This window comes from Strongylocentrotus purpuratus, unplaced genomic scaffold (assembly GCF_000002235.5).
Source record: "Strongylocentrotus purpuratus isolate Spur 01 unplaced genomic scaffold, Spur_5.0 spur5_scaffold_1, whole genome shotgun sequence".
Classification (NCBI taxonomy): Eukaryota; Metazoa; Echinodermata; class Echinoidea; order Camarodonta; family Strongylocentrotidae; genus Strongylocentrotus; species Strongylocentrotus purpuratus.
Window position 1 is genome coordinate 25479314 of NW_022145594.1, and position 26992 is coordinate 25506305.

The 26992-nt window shown below is 37.5% G+C and overlaps 2 long non-coding RNA genes across 2 annotated transcripts; both read left to right on the top strand.

Moving 5' to 3' along the window:
* Positions 1–5024: 5024 nt before the first annotated feature.
* LOC115921005 lies at positions 5025–7582 on the top strand. The gene is made up of 3 exons (XR_004062666.1): positions 5025–5139; positions 6570–6694; positions 7213–7582. It is a non-coding gene; the product is annotated as an uncharacterized LOC115921005 (long non-coding RNA).
* Positions 7583–15657: 8075 nt separating this feature from the next.
* On the top strand, positions 15658–18915 carry LOC100887835. Its single transcript, XR_004062667.1, has 3 exons — positions 15658–15819; positions 17143–17199; positions 18834–18915. It is a non-coding gene; the product is annotated as an uncharacterized LOC100887835 (long non-coding RNA).
* Positions 18916–26992: the final 8077 nt, after the last annotated feature.

The following is a 26992-nucleotide window of genomic DNA, read 5'->3' on the forward strand; positions in this document are numbered from 1 at the left end:
AAAGCGGCCATAGTTGGTGTAAGACTCATTAATTTGGTCTAGGGCTGGGGGTACTGGCTTGCCAGCAGCCACCCACAACGCTACTTGATAATGGGCACGCTGGCAATGTGGCCAAAAAGCGGCCATAGTTGGTGTAAGACTCATTAATTTGGGAGGTACTAGGCGCTTGCCACCAGCCTTCCTTGTGAAAATGTTTCTTCGCATTGTGTCAAGAGAGTCATTTGGTTCTTCTTGGTACAGGGATGCCAGTATCTCAAGCAGGATTCTATTACTTCATCGAGAGGCGTTTCAGTATTACCAAGGAGTAGAGAATCAGGATAGGGCTCCAAAGTCTTGAGTGCAGATGCCTTTCCTACTCTATAGAAACAGGAAACGGCATGAACGGTATCGCATCCAGTCAATGCATGGGCTCCAAGTAGATTGGGCATGATCTTCGTGTGTTTCTTGATAACCTCATTGACATCTATGACTTCTCAAGTGCGAGACGTTGATTCCAATACCACCTTTGTTGTGTGTGGTATTCCATTGGTTTGGAAATGTAGATGGTGTGCAAGAGCACCAACACCAACACCAACATCAAGTGCACCAACACCAACAGCAATTGGATGCGGATCAGGTCCAGTTACGATCAATCGTTTGCCCTCTGGTACTTGCATGGAACACAACTGATCTATGATCATCTTGATGACTTGTTGCTTGTTTGCAGTTACATTTAGGATGACGTTCTGCTTTGGCAGTGGTGACTCACTGTTCAGCTTGTATACAAGGCTGCAACCTTTTGCACGTGCTGTTCGGCAACAGGACTTGATGCTGCTCTCGTAGTATCTGTCAAAAACCACATGCAGAACTGGACAACTGTCTACATATTTCATGAACGTTGCTACAGCAACATCTACAAAGGTACACACCTTTGCTGGAGACGCAGGCCAAGGAACGGTCCAAAGAAGAGCACATCCATCAAGAATGATAATATCTGGCACCTCTGCACTTCGTTGACTACACTCAACCTTGATCCTTGACTTCAAGACGGACTTACTTGTGGAACGTGCATCACCATTATTGTCGAACAGTGCGGGTGCATAGGGAGCCAATTCATAAGAGAATAAGGTTTTGGTTGAAATCGCTTCCCTTGATGATGCCATGATCCCGATTACCCAGGCGTAGATCATCTCTGTATTGGTAACTATAGATACCTCACCTCTTGATGACATATCAGAAGCCTTTGCCATTCCTTTGACTCTCCTCTTTATTGTGTCATGGAACCCATTCGGCAACTTTCTTTCGTACTCGTTCATCTGATCAGTTCCAATCTTGATTGCATCATCAGCATTTACTGCTGGATCATCCACAACCTGTCCAGTGTAGATGTTCACCAGGTTTGAAGGAGGATGCTTCTCACTGTCAAATACATCTATACAATCATGTCGATAGCGCCTCTCGAATTCCCTTTCTGTCAGCCGCATCTTATTTGATTCTTTTGAGACTCTCTTCTTTGTGACAAGTGACAACTTTCTGATCTTCCCCTTCTTGCATGGCTTCCAAGTCATTCTTCAGTTGTCCAAAGAGGCTGAGAGACAAAGCCCAGATAGCAAGGGTAGACTCGTTCAAAGTGGATGGGTGGATGGAGGGGTAGGGTGGATGGAGGTGTGATAGAAGTAGGGTGGATTGAGGAGTGGTAGGGTGGATGGAGGAGGGGTAGGGTGGATTCAGGAGAGATAGGGTGGATGGAGGAGGGGAAGGGTGGAAGGAGGAGGGGTAGAGTGGAAGGAGGAGGGGTAGGGTGGATGGAGGAGAGGTAGCGTGGAAGGAGGAGGGGTAGGGTGGATGGAGGAGAGGTAGGGTTGATTGAGGAGAGGTAGGATGGAAGGAGGAGGGGTAGGGTGGATGGAGGAGGGGTAGGGTGGATGGAGGAGGGGTAGGGTGGATGGAGGAGTGGTAGGGTGGATGGAGGAGAGGTAGGGTCGATTGAGGAGAGATAGGGTAGATGGAGGAGAGGTAGGGTGAATTGAGAAGAGGAAGGGTGGATTGAGGAGAGGTAGGGTGGATGGAGGTGTGATAGAAGTAGGGTGGATTGAGGAGGGGTAGGGTGGATTGAGGAGGGGTAGGGTGGTTTGAGAAGAGGTAGGGTGGAAGGAGGAGGGGTAGGGTGGATTGAGGAGGGGTAGGGTAGGAGGAGGGGGGTAGGTGGATGGATGAGGGGTAGAGTGGATGTAGGAGAAGGTCCGTTTCCATAGCGCATGTATGTCGTTTTAATGTACATATCGGACCAGATGCCGTTCCAAATGCCATCCTGATGGTGCATCACATGTTCTCCATCTAAGAACTGCTTGAGTAATGCTGGTGGCAGACGTTGCATGGAGCGGAGATAGTACAGCCCATAGCGTGCATAATTGGTATGCCCTGAAGCAAAGAAATAGGGAAGCATTTCTTCGACAGCTTGCAGATGGAGAGACCAGTCACCCTCCCTCTCAGCTCTAACAAAAGCCATACAGATGAGCATGGGATTTAAAAAGACAGTTCATCCACAACTTTGTAGTTCGACTCCTTTGCTTGCTGGCTACTTCAATCAACTCGTCAAAGTCAGTGAATTGTTGGTCTTCCAGTACTGATCTTAATATCTCCTTAATGACAAGTCGAAGCGCCCTGAAATTCTGTGGGAACTTCTCCCCAGACAGAAGTTTTGGAATTCCAGCAAATCGTGACTTCAGTATGTCTTCGAGCCCACTTCCTGACATCAAATAGCCGATACTTCCTAGAAAACTAATTATCATGTGCATGCCGCCTAGTCTGGGTACAAACTTGGCAAATCTGTCTTGGTTAGCCCAGACTATGTTTACCATCACTTGGTAGAGTTGCTGATCACACGTAAGAATTGTCCATTCTTGGCCTGTAAGTGATGTCAGGAACTGTGCCTGTACCATTGCCGTCATCATTGTGTCAGGTTCTGCTGGTGTCATATCCAAGAATGGAGTGTACACTACTGTAGTCTTGGGCCTCAGTTGCTGTCCACTGTCCCGTGCATGCTTTGTATTGAAACCGCTAAATTCTGGGCAATCCTCGTTTCTTGTCACGGCCTGTAGGAAAGCAAGATCTTTTGCTGCTGCTCTGTTCTTGGAGACTTGCATACTTTCATCTTACCTGTTGTATATATCAATTACATGATGTGGTAGCCAGTTAACCATGGGTCTAGCTCTCAGATGCTTGTTTCCATGGTGAATATGAAGGACATGGCACTAGTCATGTGACAAGTCACCTGACTCCAACTAGAATGAAAAGTCTCAAATTTGTGTTTGGGTCATGCATTATACAAATGTGGCAGTGTACTTTATGTGATGTTTGTGGTAGATGTTTGTGTGTGTGTGAGGGGTTGGGTGTGTGTGAGGGGTGGGGTGGGTGTGGATGTGGGTGTGTGCCAGGGTGGGGTGGGTGTGTGTGTGGGTGAGTGTGTGTGTGTGGGTGTTTGTATAATTGTTTGCGGGTGATAATTGCACATTTAGAAAAAAACCTCTGAGGTCTTAAATCGTGCTCATTAATGGTTTTATTAAATGTGTAATTAAATTTTTTTGGCGGCCATATTGGCGGCCATTTTGAATTTTCGCGTTTTACAAAAAATGCTCTAGGTTTCGCGTCTGGCCCTCATCGGATTCGGATTCAGCACTCTCGATTTGACAAGAAAACATCAAAAAATCTTTTAAATGGCCATAATAAGCTTTTTCATGATTTGGCGGCCATTTTGGCGGCCATTTTGATTTTTTTTCGCATTTTACGAGAAATGCTCAAGGTTTCACGTCTGGCACTCATCGGATTCGGATTCAGCACCCTGGAATTGACAAGAAAACATCAAATAATCTTTTAAATGGCCATATAATAAGCGTTTTCATGATTTGGCGGCCATTTTGGCGGCCATTTTGAATTTTTTCGCATATTACAAGAAATGCTCAAGGTTTTGCGTCTGGCACTCATCGGATTCGGATTCAGCACCCTCGAATTGACAAGAAAACATCAAATAACCTTTTAAATGGCCATATAATAAGCGTTTTCATGATTTGGCGGCCATTTTGGCGGCCATTTTGAATTTTTGCGTTTTACGAAAAATGCTCAAGGTTTTGCGTCTGGCACTCATCGGATTTGGATTCAGCACCCTCGAATTGACAAGAATCACTCAAAAAACATTGTATATATAAAAAAACATGGTTCAGTCCCTTTCCTATGGGGCCTAGCCTGGACTACTATCTGAGGACTGCGAACATTTCCGAACCCCCCTTTCGCAGGCTTTCCCTGCCTTGGAGACCCCCCTAAATACCGGAAAATGCTCAATGTACCCCCCCCCCCTAAATTCGGAATAATTTCTCAGGAGTCCAAAGAGATGAGAAAAAAAAAGAAAAACACCCACTTTTTAAAGAAATCTCCAGGTGAAAAGTCAAATACACCCCTTTTTTTTTTACAATTCTCGGACCGGACTTTGTCGCACGAAAAATACCCCTTTACCGGACATTTTGGTAACACGCATGCGGTCATTCCGACCCCGGAGTTGGGGGGGGGGGGGGCGGGTCTTGGATGCGATCCCCAATTAAGTTCCGTCCACACGATCGGGGTGGGATGCACTGACCTCAGTGATAGGATGAGAGGATTGGAACTAGGCTAGGTCTACTTTCAACGTTGAGGGTGTGTTATTTTATCAGCTTCAAAGAGATTCGATCATACACAGTATGTCCTCCGTAGGAGGACTAGAGGGCCAACTAAAATCGTGACCTTTGACATTTCATAGGTTTTGCATTGGATGCATTATGGGGGTTTTGTCCGATTTGAACGACGGTTTTGGAGGGTCAATGAATATTCATGAGCAATGACGTAAAAAATACGCCAACTACTGTTTGTTGATTGGCCATCGACAAAATGTTTTATGTATTAGGTTATGCATAAAACATTTTTTGCATTCCCAGAATTCCCTACGATTTGAGCACGAAAATGGCGGTTGTATGAACTGCAACTTTCAAGTTATTCAATTACGAACAATGAAACATTTTTCTTTTAAGTGAATTTTGATTATAATAGAAGTTTGTCAAGTACATCTCAGTGAAGCAGAAAATCTTCAGGCGAACATTGGCATCGAAGTGATAGCCTATGATATCAAGAAAAGTAAGTAAAGATCCATTTTGTGTGAAGGTCTCTGAAATGATTGTGATGTGTTCGTCATTGCAGTGAGCGGCTCTCCGCATTGTCACAACGTATTACCCGGTTAACCCCCTACCCCATCCTCTTTTCTTTCTTCTGACCAAAGAATATTAACTGATTGAATGAACTCTAATTTAAGTCATCGACGGTAGTATTTTCAGAAACAATCAGGATTTTACCGTAGGTTATTTCATTAGAGCACATCTCATAATTTTAAGTTCAGTTCATAGCTTGATTTCCGATAGTAATCGGTCGTAGATGTGGACCTGTTGGAGACTGCGCAAATGGCTCATTGCTAGTCCAAGCCGACGAGATCTCGTCGAGCGGTTTATGATCTTCAATCCGCCGGTTCTAGCCGGCTGTAACACTCCACCAAGAAGCGACTGCGTTTCCTGAGCTGGCGCGGCTATAACTTACAGTGTGTTACTGTAAAGCCTAGGGCGAGGCTAGTATTCATAGCATAGTCTGGCCTGAATTTTCTGTCTCTTTTGTTCGTTAGCCCTTGATTTGGGTAGGGTCGGCTCCTCTCTTCAGCCGACCCTACCCAAATCAGAGGCTAACGAACGAAAGAGACAGAAACATTCGGGCTAAGCAAAGCCTAAGCAGAGCCTAGGGCTAGGCCTAGATCTAAGTTAGGTCTAGTCTAGATCTAGCACTTAAATATAAACAGCATTTAACCCCGCATCTAGTATAGGCCTAGATCTAGGGCTAGATTCTAGGCCTAATGCATTCTAATAAAGAAAGACTAAATAAATGCCTGGTGTAGGTGGATTAAATAAATGATGTGGAAGTTATGGAGAGGGGGGGGGGATGCACAATCATTCTGTGCCCCCCTTTTCAGATGTGGCATAGGTATATAGGGACGGGTCTAGATCTAGGTCTAGAGCCACCTACTAATAATAGGTCTACTAAAAATAGGCAATTAGATCTAGATCTATAGCTTGTGTTATGCCATAGCAAAGAATTCCCTAGCCATGGGTCTAGTCTCGTTTTTGCTCCACTAGACTAGACTAGTCGTGCACATGTGTCATTATTGTGATCCAGGTCCAGATTCAGCTTAGTTTGAATGTAGATCTAGATCTACTACTAGGCTAGATCTACCATCAACAACAAAAACAAAAGAAAAAAGGTGTCTCCCCCCCCCCCCCCCTATTTCCCTGATTTTGCTCTTACTCATGTCATTGTGCCTTGTTTGAAATAATTAGTTTATTTTCAGGATTTTATGCCATCCCTTTTAGTTTTAAGTTGGTGAGAATTCTGGATCCAACCCTACATATGATATGGATATTTCTTTCTTTATCAAAGGACATGAACAAAGTTATAAACTGATAACTAATGCATGCATTTGATATTAGCAGGAACCTTACTAAGTTTATGTTTTCTTTAAATTGTAGATCCTATGGAATAAAGAAGCAGATAATGATCACAGAAGTGCGGCAAAGAGCACCAGGACCTGATCATCAAATGTTATGGTGTAGATCTAATCAAGAACAGGACACCTAAGTTAAACTCTGGCAAGGTATGTTTGTATGAAGTTCGAAAATATTCAGGCTGTATAATCTAAGCCCATGCGAACACCGCACTTGACTTGGACTATATACAAAGATTTGGGGAACTGTCATCTTGTGTTGCATTATATCTTGTAATTCTCATTTATTCTCTAGCTTTTTATTTAGGTGACAAACTATGGTGTTGCTACAGTTTATTCTCTCAGCATATTAAAAGATGTACTCAAAGGCATTTTTTCCTAAATATTACATTATATCTAACAAACTTTTGTTCACAAAAGTCTAGCAAATAATAACTTAAAATAAATTGGAAATTACTTTTAAAATAATTGGAAATACATCTAAACCTTTACTCTTCTTTTCAAAAAAGGCCCTATCAGATAGACATAAGTTTATCATTTTTTAATAAAATTAAAATGCAAGACCTAAACAAAGTGGGAAGGTACTAGATCTATTTTTGAAAATCCAATGTAATGCAGCAGTTTTAATCTTATTTGATTTCTCCTCTCTTTTTGTTTTTATTATGCAGGCTGTCCCTTGCAGAAGGTTTGATACCCAGGCTTCTTTTGTACGAGTCCCTAGTCCACCCTCATCTTGAGAACTGTTCCTGTGTCTGGGATCCCTACAACATCTCAGATGTCCAGGACGCTACTTCACAATGGGGACCACAAGTGAACCAGCAGTTTGACTGAGATGATCAGCACCTTTAGTTGCCTACTATATGTACAACTACAAGGCACTCTGCAAGAAGACTGGGAATGGTGCACAAGATAGTCGATGGTCTCTCCGCTCTCCCTTGAAAATTTTCCCACTGCACTACTTATAGCTACTTGCTCCCTCTATATAGCAAACAATGCCTAATCGGTGCCTGTTGGTCCCCCCTGATCCTTTTTTTTAATATTAATTGAGAGCTGATTTGATGAGATAACCACCTGTAAGTGACCTTGCAGGGTGGTCTAATCCCCCAGACCAAACTAGTACAGACGGGCTTTAACAAATCACGAGCAGGAAGTACCATGACATGACCCTCCAGTTGCACCAAGCCAGAAGCGACATAGACAAGTTTGTATTTGCCCAACACTCTGTCCCAAAGTTAATGGAACTTACTTCCAGCAAATATAGTGCATGCTGACAGTCCAGAGAACTGCCAGGGACTACTTCTGAGGCATCTACTCTCCCTATCCCACTTAGAAACAATCTATCTTCCTCACACCACTTGTAATCTTTAGTATTAATTCATCTTCGTGATAGGCTACAACGCCTTTTGAAGATTACCAGAAGAAGAAGAAGAAGATATATCGAGGATCATGAAAGTAATCGTTTGTTCTTTTAAATGCGTGTACATGAAACATAGTTTTTTTACATTTAATCTTAAGTCAAGTTCTGACAAATATATTAGGGATGCTGAACTGGATAGTAAATTGAAGGGGGGGGGAATAAAATGATGTAGTTCGATAGTAATACTGTAGTAATATAATTAATACAAATAATAATAACAATATTACAAATAGTAACAATAATGACAATCGTCATGATAATACTAGCAGTAATAATAATGATAATACAGGTAGTAGTAAAAACAACAATAATGTCCAATGTAAGATAAAGTACTCATAAAACTCAGTATATACCTGTGCTTTACGTAATAAAATAGCATGTTGATATTATTGATTTTTTTTTTTCTCAAAATCTACAGTAAACTTTAACAACTGAAAAATTTGAATTCAAGAGACAGCACCCCCCCCCTCCCCCATCCTTTTGTCATCCTTTTGTTGATGTCATGTTGGATTTAAAAAGATCTTTATAGAAACAAAATATGTTGATAAATGAGTTCATAGATGTTAATAAATTAGTTAATACTGCTTTATTCTGTTCTTTTCATTTTCTTATTTTGTGAAATATATGTGATGATGCTGGTGATTATGATGATGTAGGCTCTCTGTAATGATAATGCTCTATGACTGAGGTGAGATGAGGGCTGATGCAGTCTTGTGTAGAATTGAGTATGGTGTTCGACCATTTGATGTTTGTTTATATCTGGCATCAGCGAGATAGATTTAACCATCTTTCCTAATGAGAGAGAAAGCGGAAATGTAACAAGAGAGTGGACAAGACTAATGTATAAATATAACATAAAAAATGGTTTACAATAAAGATGAGGGGGGGGGGGTTAAATAAAGAATAAGTCAATGCCAAAATGATGAAAGCATAGGTAATTGGGGTGTGGATGGGGGAGGGAGGGTAATAGAGCCTATGGAAATGTCAATATTGGAAGGGGTCCCTGTATTGAAAATGTTACTGATGGGGGGGGGGGCAAATCTAAAAAATATCAGTGGCGACGAATGCAAGAATGAAAAGAACGAGACAAAATAGAAATTTCATTTGGGATGGGGCACAATATGAAGATCATTGAAGTCGAGGTGAGAATGATTCATTATTTGGACACTAAAAATATGAATATATCACTTGTTGAGTGGGCTAAAGGATCAGTGCAATTTTTCTGATTAAAAAAATATTTAAGTTAATAAACGAACAAAACAAAAAAGGTAAACAATGAATTGGGGTACCACAGTGAAATGGGGTCATTATTTTTGCCTTTTAACTGAACTGAATTTAAAAAAAATTTACTTTCCATCCTGGTGACAGTGAAGTTTGTGGCCCCAACTAAGTCAACCATTTAAAAGTTTATTACCCCTCCCCCCCCCCCCCCAACACACACACACCTCCCCAACTCTGACCTTTGTTCTACATTATTCGGCCCAAGGATTCTGTCAAGAGTAACGCATGCGCATTGTCTTTTTTTCATTACGATAATATGCTAATAAGTGGAAATGAGCTCATGAATATTCCAAATTTTAATTTACATATTTTACGCGCTGCGCGCAGTCCAAAATCCCCATTTCGCTGGTGCACTAAACATTTGTCATCTTCATAGGCTAATACATGAAAAGTGGAAGCAGTGTGCACTTTTGACCCTCCAAAATTTCCCCATGGCTAGACGGATGCAGAAGCGGAGTTGAACCCCCCTGATCAGCTTGATTGGGCGCGCCACACGGAAACGGTACAGAGGCTGGACTACCAGCAAAACGAGGCACCGAATGGTATTTGAAATATCATCCCCCCCCCCCCGGAAAAAAAAAAAAAAAAAATGTTTACAAAAAACACCCCAAAATCACCGAACACAAAAACGCCCCATATCAATGCCAATGACACATCTAAGGACACATTTATTCAAAATTGCTTTTGGTGATTAATTTATTTTGTTCACATTGATGTATAATTCATATGTCGGCCTATTTTGTAAAAGTTGTACTTTTTTGTATTTGTATTTCTTTTGTTTTGGTTAATAATCGTTTGTCATTGAAATTGCATTTTTTGTTTGTTATAGCGCTTAGAGACTTTAATGGAAAGCGCTTCAAATGTATATATAAGAAACATTTTTTTTATTATTATTTTTTTATTTTTTCCTTCTTCCACTTTAGACTTTCGGCTTTTAGATTTTTGTCCCCGCCCCCGGCCAAATGAAGGCAGTGGCGGATCCAGGGGGGGGGGGCCGAAAAGAAGAGAAAAGAAAGAAGAGAGAGAGAGAGAGAGAGAGAAAAGAAGAAGAAGATCCCCCCCCCCCCCACCTCACTCCCATTCCGGGGTCGGAGGGACCGATTTTGTGTTCCCAAAAATTCCGATAAAGGGTTACTTTTCACGCAACAATTAAAGTCCGGCCTGTAATACACACAAATCCGGCCCGCACTATGACTCTACACACCGAAGATAAAGGGGTGCTTTCAAACTAAGAGAGGGAACATACATGCGCATACCCTAGATAACACTGAGTGGGTGGGGAGGGGGTGGGAAGGGGAAGAGAAAAGTCGGGTGAGAAAGGGGGAAAGACAAGGAAAAGGCGCTAAGTGACAGTAACGACGAATAAGGGAAAAACTGTAATCGGGAGATTTGGGGTCTTTCCAGAAGGCTTAGGAAACGTTATTGAATAGAGGGGGCCGGGCCGGCCGCATAAAATCTCGAGCCACGGATTCAAAGTTAAACGTTACAAACAGCCCCTGCTTTTTGAAAAAAATTGAAAAGGGCACAATGTTTTGGATGTCTTTCAAATAGAAGCTATATACTAAACAGTCAAATTTTAAATTAACGGTAGGGCCGCTTTACAATTCTTATTTTGCCCTTCATTTGGATTCAGCTCATACCAACTCGCTTGTGCTTTTATTTGATCTAATGTAGGTAGTGATAATGGACAGCGGCGGCGATCCTGGGCCCGATAGAGAGACACGTCCCCCGGAAATTTAGATATATAGCTAGAAAGAAATATACATGTAGCGGAAAGAACGTACATATTGGACAAAAGGATTTTCTAGAATGCATATTTTCAGCATTCTACATTGCAAAATCTCGCTTGGTGTCTCCGCTCCGGCCCTCGCCCGATAACACAAAAAGGAGGGGGTATAGAAACTGAATTCAGACATATGATTAAGAATCGAGAACGGTACAACGAATCGTCTTCTTTCTCTAATAATTTAATGAAACGTCAAAGCTTCCGTGCTTCGCGCGGGAGAGGGAAGGGGGGGGGGGGGACTCAATTCAGACAAGGATTAAGAGTCGAGAACGGTACTGTTTCTCTAATGATTTAATGAAACGTCAAAGCTTCCGCGCTTCGCGTGGGAGGGGGTATGGAAACTGAATTCAGACAATGATTTACAACCGAGAACGGTACAACGAATCGTCTTCTTTCTCTAATAATTTAATGAAACGTTAAGCTTTTGCGCTTCACGCGGGAGAGGGGGGAACTCAATTCAGACAAGGATTAAGAGTCGAGAACGGTACTCTTCTTTAATGATTTAATGAAACGTCAAAGCTTCCGCGCGTCGCGCTGGAGGGGGGGGGGGGGGGACTCAATTCAGACAAGGATTAAGAGTCGAGAACGGTACTCTTTCTCTAATGATTTATTGAATCGTCAAAGCTTCCGCGCTTCGCGCGGGAGGGGGTATGGAAACTGAATTCAGACAATGATTTACAACCGAGAACGGTACAACGAATCGTCTTCTTTCTCTAATAATTTAATGAAATGTAAAAGCTTCCGCGCTTCGCGCGGGAGGGGATATGGAAACTGAATTCAGACAATGATTAACAACCGAGAACGGTACAACGAATCCTCTTCTTCCCCTTATAATTTCATGAACATTAAAGCTTCTGCGCTTCGCGCGTAAAGGGGGGGGGGGAGGGGACAGCGAGCTGCCTGAATATGAGTTTGTTATATCTTTTCTCGTATATTTTGGTGATAAATAACACTTTCACAAAATACATATTATCCTGAAATTTTTGCTCGCTCGCTTCGCTCACTAGCCGAATTGTGAAACCAGAAAATTACTTTTTCGGGCAAGAAGCTTCAGCCCCCCCCCCCCCCCCCCCGATGAAAATGTCAAAAAAATTACCGGTATGGTGCTTCTAATATGACCTTGTCAGTATTGGTATGTTGATTTGAAAAACTGTCTGCGCAATTTTCAAATTTCCGGCCCCCCCCCCCCCTATTGGAAAATCCTGGATCCGCGCCTGTGAAGGAGCCTACTTTAGGATATATTGTGTGCCAAATGCCCGTGTGAACTCCCCATCGGATAACAGCGAGTCAAAAATTTAGGATTTCCCTCGTTAATTACTTAATTTTTCATTTATTTCATATAGTATTTTTATTTCCTTCCTTTATATCGCCCACAAATCACCAAATATTAAAAAATGGGATTGGGGAGAAGGCACTTTCAAAAAACAAAATATATATATATATATATATATTATGTTTGATTATTTTTGTGTGTGACGGAGATCCCCATCTGGCAACCCTGATACCAGTACAGTATAAGCAAAATTGACTGTGAAAAAAAAATCCCTTTCATTATTATTAAGTCTTGCAGAGCTGGAGAAAGGGGAGGGGAGGGACCTGCGTAGCAATAATTTCATTTGGGGGATGGCGGTCTGATTACGATGCGAAGCGTGTGCCCTAGGGAAGAAATGTTTCCCCTTTTGCAGAGGCTCATTTTGTCGATATACATGATACATGTTTGCTGTTTGTATATAAACCGTGTTATTTTTCTTTGAAATGAGTTTAATTTAAATTAAACAAAACAACTATTAAAGTGTGGGTGTGATGCGCAAATATAGTTGGACGGGTTAGGCAACAGTTTTCCTTGCTTTTAATAATTAGACCATTTATTAATTTAATACATAGACAAATAACACTCGTAGACTAATTAAAATCCTGACCTATACATGATGCGTCATAAAAAAAAATTATAAAGCCAACTTGCGAGGGCTATATAGCAAAAGCGAATTGTTAAATCATCTCGATTTCGAAATTACTTCAACCGTCAGGAAAACAGAATTTCACGATCTTTCAAACAAATTGTGCTTGTTAAAATGAAAAGTTCATATCAATGGATGGAAACTGTAGATACTGTAAATACCGTCATGATATCATTTTTAATAAAAATTTCATTAAAAAAACAGCAACATTATTATAGGTCTATTTTGTTTATTGTGTACATGCATCGATATTTTATTTCTAATGTGGCCTTTTTGTTTTCAAAGTGACTTTGGGTGATAGTGTTTCGAAAAATGGATCGTGTCAAAATATCACCCTGACAGTAAACTTTTTGTATTACGATACCCTTCATGGCCCCGTCTCATAAACAGTTGCGATTAATCGCAAAGTATTTGCGACTGATATCAATCGCAACTGAGTACATAAGAGACAGGGGACTGCAAACTTACGATTAATTAGAGGACTTGCGATTGAATCGGACCAATCGCAACTCTTTATAAGACGGGGGCCTGGTCTGCGCAGTGAAGCTACAGGTATTATATCGACCACACCCTTTAAACCCCAGGTTTGACTGAAAAACATTTCAGTCAGTGATTCAAACAACTTTGACTATCGGTAACATAGTGTGTGTAATACAAATTAGGTTTAACTATAATAACGAATGTTAATAAATATCTTAAATTATTAAATATTTCGCAGTCAGACGTAATTATGTTCATTTTGTTATAGCTCATTATAGAACATTTATTTTGGGAGTGCCCAATCATTAGAAGGTTTATTGCGGATGTCCGACAATTCCTTTTAGAGGATAAAGTTACTTTGAATAACAAATTAATTTCTTATTTGGGTTTTATGGAAACGTTGGAGTTCAATTTTATTTTATTATTTTATATGCCAAATACTATTTTCCAACAAATGCAAAAATAGCGTACTCTCACTAAATTCTTTTTAAATGCATGTTAAGGTATTATCGTTCTCTTGAACAATACAATTATGTTAAAAATAACAAATTTGTATCATTTGATAATAGGTGGAAAAAAACATTGTGTTGCTTTACAAAAAATATTTAAAAATGTACCACCATGTCTTGTATAATCAGCTATATTCTTATTGTTGATTCTATTGGTTATATTATGTTTGTATAATCATATATGTTTTGTTATGTTTTGCAAAGTCGAAAGCAATATTGAATATAAATGATTTTATTAAAGAAAAAAGAAATAAGAACAAAATAACGAATATAATTTTGTTGGCTCACTTGCTTCGCCCCCTCGCAAAACTTAGAATCAAATATGCCTGTAGTACAGTACGTAATGCAAAGTGAATCTTCTGTGGTGAATTTGGGATTGGGGTGAACCGAAGCTTATTATAGGGGCGCCGTGGTAAAAACAAAAGGGGTGAAAAACAATGATAAAGTCCCCCCCCCCCCCGCCCTATAATTGAACCCGCGCAACGTGAGTTAAAAATACGACAACATACACTCTTCTACCGAAATTTCATAGTAACTTATAACTAATGGATAATATAATTTATGGCACCCAAAATTCTAAAGATAGCGATGACCAACTGCCAGCGTTTGTTTGCCGATTTTAAATCGACAAACAAACCACTTTTTTTTAAGCATTGCGTTAATTAGTGAAACGAGGATGTCCACTCACGAGAATTGTGCGTAAACATTGGATAACCAAAGCTATAACTTGCATGGCGCTCAGATTCCTATTCACAAATTTGACATAATTTGCACACCTTTTGCTGAATACATGAAACGACGACGGAAATCGTAGTCTTTTTCCTCCTTTTTAAATTTCGGGCATATTAACTTTAGGCCCTATATGTGAAAAATGAAAACTTCTATACTAGTGCAATATTTTGTCAGTTATGAAGAGTTGACTATGTTTATCTCGATTTGGTAATCTGTATTATGTTGTATTGTATTTATTAACATGTATTTCCTTCTCAACGGTACAATATGAAACACAATATATATATATATATATATATATATATATATATATATATAATATATACGTAACAATGATTTCAACATTTCATTGAGTATACAGTAAATAATTCAAATAACAGAAGGAGGCGAAAACCCGAAAAGTATAGCTTAAGTTGGGAACGCCCATAATAAGTTAACACAGTTACTGAGAGAAAATTTTAGATATTATTATGAAAATTACATATTGTATAACAGATCGTTGAAGAGAATTAAGTATAGGAACGCTTATTCACTTATAAAGAGAAAGTTAACTCAATTTCATATTCCGAGCACTCCTGCTGTCTTCGGCTGTGCATGTATCTACGATTACATCATAAAAACGACAAAGTACTATACAGTTTCAAAATATACAGCACGTACATGTTATCATTAACAAAAAGCAAAATAAACAAACAATCAGCAGCTTCATCCGACAACATTATCCTTGGGAATATACAGATGGTACCTAGCAACATCTGAGACGTGTACGTAAGTCTGGTAACGAACACCTTTCTGAATAGATTTTTTCTTCAAAAATTAAGGAGGAAAACAATTTTGGTTATATTAGCACAGATAAATTACATAAATTCTAAAAATAGCGATGACAACTGTCAGCATTCCCGAGGTACGTGATTTATGTAACGTGCAAGACCATTGGTTGAAATTTCATGCTTTCGTTAAGGGCGTTTTCATCGCGCAGCGTTAAGTATTTAAATCGGTAGTATACTGATCGACGCGTCACTTGTGTTAGCAGCATCGTATTAAAACAACTACATTTGTTCCCGCACGTCTTCTCGTTCTTACGACTGTCATTTGATATCAACAATTTGTCGGTAAGAAATGTACTTTCTTCGTATTACAATAGGCAAGCCTGGATGAGAGTAAACGCACGAATAACTACGTGAAATTTGAGAAATGATGTATTTCAAAAAGCCTTTGTCCTCAATAAAAAAAGAGGAAAGTATCATTGCCATGAGGCAATGACTTTGTTTTCGAAAAAAAGAAACAGAGAAAAAAATGTAGAAATAAAGTCGGAGGAAGAGGGAAATAGATTAAATGCAATGAGAGATGGATATACATGTATATTATTATTATATAAACATATATACATGTTGTTATAAATGTTTAATTATATTATATATACATATATGCATGTATGCGAGCAAAAGATGACGCATGGTATTTCTGTTCAAGCTTTCGTCCTTCATCGGACTTCATTAAAAATTATTTTAAGCTGTTACAGACAGATCGTGTACTTGGCACTTTTATTTCATGATTAATCAGGTTCTGTTTACAACAAAAAAAGAAGTGTACAAGTTAACCTATAACTATTTATATATTTATATATAGGGTGTTTCTCACGCATTTTCATTTGTTATAATGCCGTAGTACAAACATTTTTGTGGTAAACAATTACCTTGTCGTTTCAAAAATCGTAATTCCAAAGGTTTAATAAACAATACAAAATACTCAATCTACACACCTCAAGTTTAATAATCGACGTCTCCGGTATTAAAGAATTATGTGGAGGTGTTGTGGTCGAGTGGATACGTCGCCAGATAAGGTCACAAGGTCCGTGGTTCGAGTCCCGCCGCGGCACTCATGTGCCTTGGCAAGACATTGATCTACGTTTGCAACACTCAACCCAGGTGATGTAAATGGGTACCTGGCAGGAATTAATTCCTTGAAATGATGGAGCGCTGTAATGGCAGCTAGGCTAAAGCCGGGGTTATAATAAATGCGCCTCGGAATAGAATTTCTAGATAGACGGCGCTATAAATGCCTGCTATCATTATTAGTAATATGAAAAGCTGACTTTGCTTTTGTTAAAAACCCTACTGTTACCTTAATAATAGTAATTTGTTACCTTGTAGCGAGAAACCTATTGCTTAAAGGCCCACTGCACTAATCGTAGCTACTTGCGCCCTCTTACAACAAACAATGCCTAATCGGTGACCATTGGTCCCCCATGATCCTCTTTTTCTTATGTTAACTGAGAGCTGAGTTGATGAGATAACCACCTGTCCAGTGACCTTGCAGGGCGCTCTAATCCCTCCTGTAAACTATGGCAGATAAGCTTTAAGTGGAATGTGAAAAATTTCTCTTCATTGCAATATTATATTTACAATCTAAATCCTTTCCTTTTTGTCTTTCAGCTATGAAGTCCTTCATCATCGGAGTATGTCTTCTCGCCTGCCTTTCTTTTGAAATTGGTAAGTTATCGTAAATTAATAATATATAATATATGATATATACATGTATGTATATAATGTGTATATAGGCCTACTGTGGTTTTAATGACTGTATGATAAATATAATAATTGTTGTGGTTATTTTTCTCTTTATCTCTTCCTTTCTCTCTACCCCTTTCTATTACCCTCATCCGCTCTCTTGTTACCTTTTCCCTATAGCTTCTTTGGTTATATTCAGTTTCTCTTTCTTTCTCTTTTTACCCTTCCATTGGTCTCCCTTTCCCCCTCTCCATTCTCTTGTTTTTTTTTATATCCTTTCAATTTTCCCTTTTCCACTCGATATTTGTCTCCCCTCTTCGTATTCTCTCTTTCTTTGATCTTTACTAAACACTATTGTGTATCTAATGCGTTGTTGCGTTAGTATCGCTTTTGCGCTAAGTGCACTGCATTGAGTTACTATGTTGGATGATTATCATTACAAAAAGAGAAAGGAAATCGTGATGAAGCCGTGCGGTTGAAAATTCGAAGTTTCAGACGTTTCACGGAATCATTTATTTATATCCAGCTTATAAAAACATTTATCAATCAGTGATAAAGATCACTTTTCATCCTTTTAACAATGGTAGTAGAAAAAAGAAAAAGGATATCCTTCACAGCAAATAATAAAATTGATCGATAAATTCGACATATTCCTTTGTACTCAGTGTACATCAGAACAGTAATTTAAAAAGTACCATCCACTTAACATAATTGTGTGGAGCTCGAATGAATTACATCGACCTTCACTTGCTGTGAAAAGTTATTACTTAGCACTAAGTTAAAACTATTCTGGCAATCAATGATGTAGGCCTTATCGTCATCAAGGCCGCTATATATAGGGACTCATTTCTAAAGATTTTACGATTGAGAAATTAATTATAGATCTACACCTCTAAAACGCTTTAATAATATCAGCTTAAGAATTGCTGTGATGTTCATACATGTAGTTCTCAGGTAAGAATTACTGCAATAAAAGAAGTAACATAATAAAGCTGATATTATAAGATGGTGTATAAGATGGTGTATTATAAGAGATGTAGGCCTATATAGTCTAGATGTATAATAAATTCCCAGCCGTAAAATATTAAGAAATGAGTCCCTATATAGTCCCTTATGTGTGGAGGGGGGAGTGTGTGTGCGTGCGTAATGATGTATTCTCTTTTGTGATTCTACTGACAGGATGTTTATTAGATTTATTAAAAGGAAGTATATAGATCAATAATTTGATTCCAATTTTCTTTTCTTTTTTATTGTTTGTGCATAACCAACATTGTAATATTCAATTTAAGAATTAAGGATTGCTTAGACTTGCACGGTAAACAGGAAAAGAAAACCACCGCGTTTAAAAAAACGAACATGTAAATGAATGGCACCTGCGTACAAACAAAACTCCTATTTAGAGAGCTCTATGTTATATGAGATACATAAAAGTAAAGCGCATGACACTTATGTCATCATTTGAAGGAGAACAAATGATTATTAAAAAAAAAAATCCGCCGCGATTTACCTCTTCATATAATCTGAAGACAAATTATGCATCTATACAAAATGTATACCGAATACTTGTTGCTTAAGTATTCATTGTTTGTTCTTGTTGTATGTTTTCTTCCAATCAGGCCATTCCCTCGAGTGCTACTCTTGTGGCTCTTTTAAATACCAAACTATCGACCTTGGCACTTGTGGAGCCGATACCCTTGCGAAAATAACTTGTGAAACCAATAAAACCAGATGTGCAAAGGTAGAGTTTGCAGGTAAATCGACGTAAAAGAATTTTCACAGAAAAACACTGGGGGGTGTTTCACAAAGATTTTAAGACACACTTAGCTCTAAGTTGGACTTAAATATCATAGTGAGGCATTTGTAGCCTTATAATGAAATATGTTCAAATTCAAGTACTTTAGACTTTTTATAAATTCCACATCAAGAACATGAAATCTCCTCGATAATAGAAATCATGAATGATTTGAATCAAAATATTTCCATAATTCTTAAGTCCAACTTAGAGATAAGTTCAACTTAGGATCTTTGTGAAACACCCCCTGGTCTCCTAACTCTTTCTCACCTCCCACTATAAATCGTGAAAATATGATTTATTCTTAATAGAAAAAGTGTTTATCTTCTCAGAACTTTGTTGATCAATGTAAAGAGTCATTGAGGGATCCGATGATGTGGATACTGTACTTTGCCCCTTGGGGTACATATTATGTTTCGAGACCACCTTGGGCAATGGTTTTAACCGTGTCCCTAAAACTGTAAATTGTATGATATTAAACTGTGGAGCATTAAACATTTTTAAAATACAATATTATCCATAACGACGGGGTTAATCATACGCTGGAAAGCGTTTTTCTTCTGTTGATTTTGCCTGCCGGAAAGGTTTAAAACCTTATATTATCGTAATACCATAATACCGTCATTATCCGTCGCTATAATCCTTTTTACATTTTCAATCATCAGTATCATGACCTCAATAATATAATTGTCATCATTTTTAATAACTATTTTTATTATCAGCAATAGTATTATCCTTAATGTTCATATAAATATTAGTAAAGCCACTACTTCTCTTACAACTACTTTCCTCATTGTAATTATCTTAATTCATTTTGATGTTATTATTATAATCATTAAAATTATTATCATCATTATTACTTTTACTACTAATACCATTATTTTTTGTATCATTATTAGTTATTGCATATCATCAACGTTGCTGCAAAATATAATTGTCACAATGTTTGTATTTCTGTTACTATTATCGCTAAAAGTATTATCAACAAAGATATTACATGTAATATAAATGTTGTTATTATTACTACTACAACTACTGCTATTGCTACTGCTATTATTACTTCAACTACTACTACTAGTACTATTGCTACTTATACTACTTCTACTACTACTACTACTACTACTACTACTACCAATACTGCTATTACTCATACTTGTATTACTTTAATTATTATTATTGACATCATTATCATTATTACTATTATTGTTATTTATACGGATATCATGATCATTACCATTATATTACAATCTTCTTCCCAATCCCTTAAATGTAGGCAATTTGGCTGGGGACCTGAGTTCTGAGACCTTTACGTTCACCCTTCGAGGTTGTACGGACGTTGAGGCCACCTCCAGCATGGATGGATGTTCCGAAGAGTCCGCCAAAGCCGATGAAATTGTGGATGATGTTGGTGTGGTAGGTTACAGCGAAGCTAGTTACTTGGCCTTCAAGTCGGCCATTGGAACCACGCCCACGTATTCCAGCGTGGCTGCCTGCACCTGTACTGATGAGCTCTGTAATAGTGCAGGGGGCCTTCAGGCGAGCTTTGTAGTTATCTGTGTGTCTCTTGTAATGGCGGTCTTCGCTAAAATCATCTAAACTCCCACCAAATCATCAGATTTCTGGCTGAATGAGCTTAAATAAAGTACGATCACCGCTGTATTCATGCAGACGAGTGGACATCCACCCTTTGGTTCCTAATATCACTCCCAAATCTGTAATATTATGACAAATTTTAAGGGTTTTTTTTATTTTAAGTTTTTAAAGTTTTTTTCCATTCCAAAGCTAGCTTGGTCCTCAAACTATCTTACCAATTAAGCAAAAGAAACTTTGATTTGACTTATTCCTGTCAAACCCAATTTATTCAAAAGCACTAAAGCGCTTTCTGATATGATTTTTGCAAAGTTTCCCCTTTTAATCACCAAACACTCCAATTTTATACCAATTTTATTGTTATATGCTTTTTGGGGGCCTATTTTTATGCTTGCTTTGCCCAAATTGTTTCGTTATTCTTCTCATTATTTTCTACAGTCAACAAAATATTAAATGTTAAAGTTTATTTCTTTATTTTATCCATTATTTTAAACATGATATATCAGGTTTCGGACAACATTAATGTATTATCTTTTATATCTATATGGTTTATATCAATAAAACCCGAAATCTTGCCGTAATGCTCCCCAGAACAAAGGAGGATATTCGCCAGAACAGTGTAGAACGCGCACTATATATAGTGTAGGAAATAGAGATTGAATCCAATTAAAGAGATAATATCCTCCTTGATGCAATCATATGGGTAACAATGATTACATGTAAAGAGGTTAGAAAGTGTAGTAATAAGCACTATAGTAATGCGATCATCATTATTATTTTCATTATATGATTTTGTACTGTTTCGATATGTTCTTAATGTGTTAAAGTGTTAAATAATTTGTAAGTGTTAAATCAGTACGATTGTTCTCCATGAGAAATTTAAGTTATTATTGACATGCACGGACATAATTCTATAGAGTGACCTTTTGACAAAGCACAAATATTTGATTTTATATGTGCGGCTATATGAAGGACAGAATCTTATCTGGACTTAAGATATTATGTTTGGACGTCGCGCAATAAATTGCTTAAATGAGTAAAGTGTGAATTGCAGTGACAGTAAACAAATGTTCAAGTCATGTAAAGTAGACATTCCCGTAAAACTGTAGCTAAGTGTAGTGTATTATGTCTTTAAAATACTTGTCTTTCGTATTTTATGACTATAAACTTTTGACTGGCTGAATCGTATACTAATTAATTTTGTATGAATTTTTCCCCGAATTTTATTGAATAAAAAGGAAAACCCTACACATTAAAATGATAATAGTCAAATCTGTTGTTATTCCTTCTCCAAATCCACCTCAGGCAAATAGTGAATTTCAAAATGAAAACATAACTGTTTTTACTGTACCAATACAAAAATCCACCTCAGGCAAATCCTTCACCTTTTGAAATGTGCGAAAATTTGCCAAGACGTATTAGGTAATCCGAACATGATATCAATGTGATATACACTGTCGCTCATATAGTTGGAATATTTTTTTTACCCCGATTTATGGAATTATTTTGACAATGATTTATTACTAATAGATCTAGATAATAGTATACATTCTCAGATTTTATTGAATAATAATTTGCCAGTGTTTAAGAAGACGGTTCCATGTAACTTAGCATTTGCTATTTCTCTTGTGCATACACAAAATGCTATCGAGTTTATATTAGCTAAAATTAATGTGTGTTTAAAACGGGCAGGGCATGGCAAAAAAATTGTCACGACGACCGGGTAAACATTATTTACTTGATCAGTCCATGTCACTAAGGTTACAGCAAACTTACATTGGTAGGGCATACAAAAACGTGAATCACCTTCACATTATATGCATACAAATTACAAGAACAGACTCGTGCATGTTTCATTGCAAACCCAATCACATACACACACAAAATAACATTGAAATATCCAGCACTTGCATGAGCAGGCCTAAAATATGAGGAGTTTCAGATGAGACACGCGAAGAGTATAATGAGAATTATGAAATAGTAATAGTGAATATATAATAATAATAATAAAGAGCATTATAATAATTATGATAATAATAGGAACAGTCCCTTCTGATTAATTTGGATTAACCCTGAAGTTCAGGCATTATGAAGAGTTAATCAAGAGGAGACAAAGAAGACGAAAGATTCGATTGCGTCAACTCTGTTTGTTGCTACGGCATATGCAAGCATTACTTTAAACAAAGCAAACTTTGTTATTCCTGGCTCATTTTTCCTGATTGAGGTGTCATATAAAAGGGCAGAAAATGAACTGTTTAGAAATGTGTTTTTTCTGTTCTGAAATTCAGACACTACCCGCCATTTTTTTTCTTCCCCTCTTTAAATTGTTTTTCATCACTCATGCGTGATATGAAAATGCATCATATGAGTTGCATCAAACTAAAGGGGAGGATCTAAACTTTACAAATATGTGTCATTTATCAATTTTGATTATGATTAAGTTATGATAAAACATCGTTCTCGGTTTCGTTTTTCATGGGACGCACTGTATATATATTTGGTCAGGTGGTGCCAGGGCTGTAAAGTAAATTCATTTAAGAAAACTAAACAAAATGTTTCAGAATTCCTAAATTAAAAGGCTTTTTTTTTTAGTCTTCTTTTTTTTTTTTTTTTTTTTAGCTCTGTACTCTTCAATTGCATTACTTTTTTCTCATATATTAATCATAAATAATGATAATCATCAGATGATTATCACACCTTATGGAAAATAGATTTGGTCCGTTTCTTAGTCTATTGCAACAGCGTTGGGAACGTCGATACCTGTTGGTATGGATTAAGGGTGGAAAATAAAATTGTTACTGAACAAAATGAATAAATGGAATGGTAATATACGAATTATGGCTAACAGGAACGAGTAATAATAGTGAGATGGACCTACTATTCCTATTTCTAATATATCCTATGTTTCCTCATTATACAATATCTAAGAAGACTAGACTAATTTCAAACAATATCTCCCCAAAAGAAATTCCATTCATTCCTGGATGAGCACTTCAAATTGGCAACTAGGCCTGGTTGCTGCAGAAAAAGTTATGTAATTAGATATACGTCATCATTAAGGTATACCACTTTTAATACAAAATTTGGCTAATTCTAGAAACATTAAAAAGTGTACATTGATGGTTGTAAAAGAGCAAAATATCTATACAATTCTAATAAAATATTCTGAAACTAATAATACATGCTTTTAAGGAGTATTTATTTTTAAAGGGGTCCGACATTCAAAATATGTATCGATATTAGAAAACATAAATACGACATTCACATCGAATTGGCAATATTTATAAAATACGTCTCAATGGTATTGAGAAACTTCATAACACACTTTAGGTAAGATTTAGATAAGGATTAGGTAAAAGCGGAAAAATGCACATTGCACATTAGGAACGCGGATTGAATCGCCTGCCTCAGGTATCTCTTTCTTTACGATTATCTCTCCTTCATTAAGGACTTTTAGATTTGCGTGGACTGATACGTGTGACGTACATTCAAGGCAGTGCATTAAAAGGACGTCGATCATAGCAATCCCCATTGTCTTCGTGCGAATCTAAATGTCCCTATTATCACTTAGATATCACGTAAGTATGTTCACTTATGCATTGTGACATTTTAGATTTTAATTTCTTCATTTTGTTCATACTTAATGTGTTTTTTTTACATTCTATATTTATAATACCAATGTTAAACATTCCTTTGGATTCGTGGTAATTTTCTTGTTGTAAACAGATTTGAACATGCTGCCGGTTTTTGACCAATCAGATGGCTAGATTTCTAAAGAATACATTTATATAACACTATTTACATTTGGGTTGAATAAAATAGTTGAATAATCTAGACAAAATGTCGATAAGTGTTTGCAAATAGATGCAAATTTACACAGAGATGTAGGGGTTGGGGCAACAAAGGAATACAAAAGCAGGAGTTCATTTTTAAAAAACAACGTCTTTTTATTCCCAAGTTAGTAATACAATACAGTGGCTCACCCACACTTGAACTTCAAGCAAACATTTTTTCACGATCAAAATCCTTAAAATACGAAATTTAGGGGGAAACTGACCATGATCATTTTCTTTTTCGGGGAGTATGAATCAATTTGCTTTGGGCCATCTATGTGGGAATGATGCACAAATATTTGACACACATAACCGTCTACGACTTTAATGGATAAATTGAATAAGAATATAGGTCCAACTTATTATTTTTTTAAGTTACTGGGCTATAATCTGAGGGTCTCATTTTAGCTCTTTTAGTCTTATTTCAGGGTAATTCAATGGAATTTTCCTGAATAATATTATTACATTAAAGATATTCTTATGTTTGGGGGAAGGCGTTTATCCCCCGTCATCATGAAAGAAACGATAACATATGACGCGGTCGTACTTCTTGGTTTTTTCCTTTATTTGGGACGCTTTCGTGATCCTTGTCAGGACTCCGAGACTACGAAACACACTTAATTAGTTAGATGAAAAAAATAGTTGAACTCATTAAAAAAGTGGACACTCTTAATTGCATAAAGTTTTTCATAATGAACGTAAAATTGAACGAATTATTGAAAATTTATTGCATTTTCTTATTTAAAAAAAAAATATTTGTGGGAACTGCCCCCTACTCTAGCCCCCGCTGGGTACAGTCATGGTTCAGTGACAAAGCAATGGCCTCCTAACTGTGAGGCCCCAGGATCAAAACCGTGTCGATGTGCTATATTAGTGCCCTTTTGTGAGGCGTACTGTCCTCATTACTGTCATTTATGATTAAGGGCGTAGGTCCCCTAGTTGATAAACATAGTAGCATACACATGCTTTAGCCAGCACGCAAAACACACATTGGCAAATTATTATTCAATACAATCTGAGAATGTATACTATTATCTAGATCTAACAGGTATAAATTATTTTTAAAATAATTCCATAAATTGGGGTAAAACAAAAAAATTCAAACTATATGAGCGACAGTGTATGATCAAGTTTAGAACTTTCACGCTTATATGGGCACATTCATTTAAACAGTTAGAATGTCTGATTAAGAAAATTGCAAAAATAGACCAAGTAACAATTCAAATTTAAAAGAACGTGTGCATGTGTAAAACAAAGTGCTTAACGATAAAAACAAAGAGACAATGAAGGATTTAGTTCTGGAGGTCAACTATAGTCTCGGGACTGCTTAGTTTTGACAAGCACAGTCGAGATGCCTCTCATTTCCACCCAAGATCGTGGACGAGCCATAGGATACTTGCAATGCTCATCATATATTTGAATGGCCAGATGCCTCATTTTGTGTAACTATGCAGAGACTCGCTTATTGTTAACTGGGTATCCTCAATTGTGCATAAATCGTATGATTATAAATGCGTATCATCCTAAAATGATTAATTTATGTTTATTTTGATGTATGCAAGATAATTTTATATTAAACATTTATTTGAAAATCCCCCCTTTTCAATGCTGAGTGTATAAATCTATACATGTATCAATGTATTGACAATGACAGTAGACAGACGTATTTACACTTTATTTACACTGAAGTCTTTATTCCAAAATCAAAGGGAAAGTGGTACAAATACATCATAACCATACAGACATATATCACAATAAAGCATACATGGCCCATGACAAGGGATTGACCAAAGCAGGGCATAACATTTAAACATTGAAAATACAGATTGTAAAGATTATATATTTCTGTGTTATCTGTATATGTTGATCTATACCGGTCGTACTCAATAAGTATAGTATTTTTTCAGGCACACTGTACATATGTTTAAGTCCGATGCATGCAAAAGAATATATTCCTATATCTCGTTTATATCGCTTAATGAATGTATTGGAAATGTAGGTGACGAATATATTTGATTACCATGTGTGTAATCGACACGTACACTGACTTGGTTTGATTACAGAATCATTTATATATTTGTGTATTTAACCAAATTCTCAGTTAATTTCATTGAACTAAAAGCTTTTTTATTAGTATTTATAAAATCACTTATATACATGTATATTGTCATGGCAACGGAGGGTTGCGAAGTTACTTCATGTTATATAACTCATTATCAGCGAGGTGATGTCATGGCACGTCATGATATTCGGCGTTCTGGTAGACCGTTCCGCCTTCACGGTCCACGTGATCCATGACGTCAGAGGCAGAGTACAAAGCATTATCGACCATGCTGTCATTGCCATCCTCAAAGATTACCTCCTGGTCATTTTCCTCGACCTCTTGGTACGTTGCATCGTTAGGAGAAAGGGCATACAACTCGTTATCAACCATACCATCGTTAGGGGCGCTATTCATTTTAGTCTGCAAAGTAGGGGAGTCTGTGAAGTCCATGCCAGTTACTTCATACACTTGTTGTCTTTCACTTTCGTCGGTTTCTCCGTACAGTTCGTTCTCCAC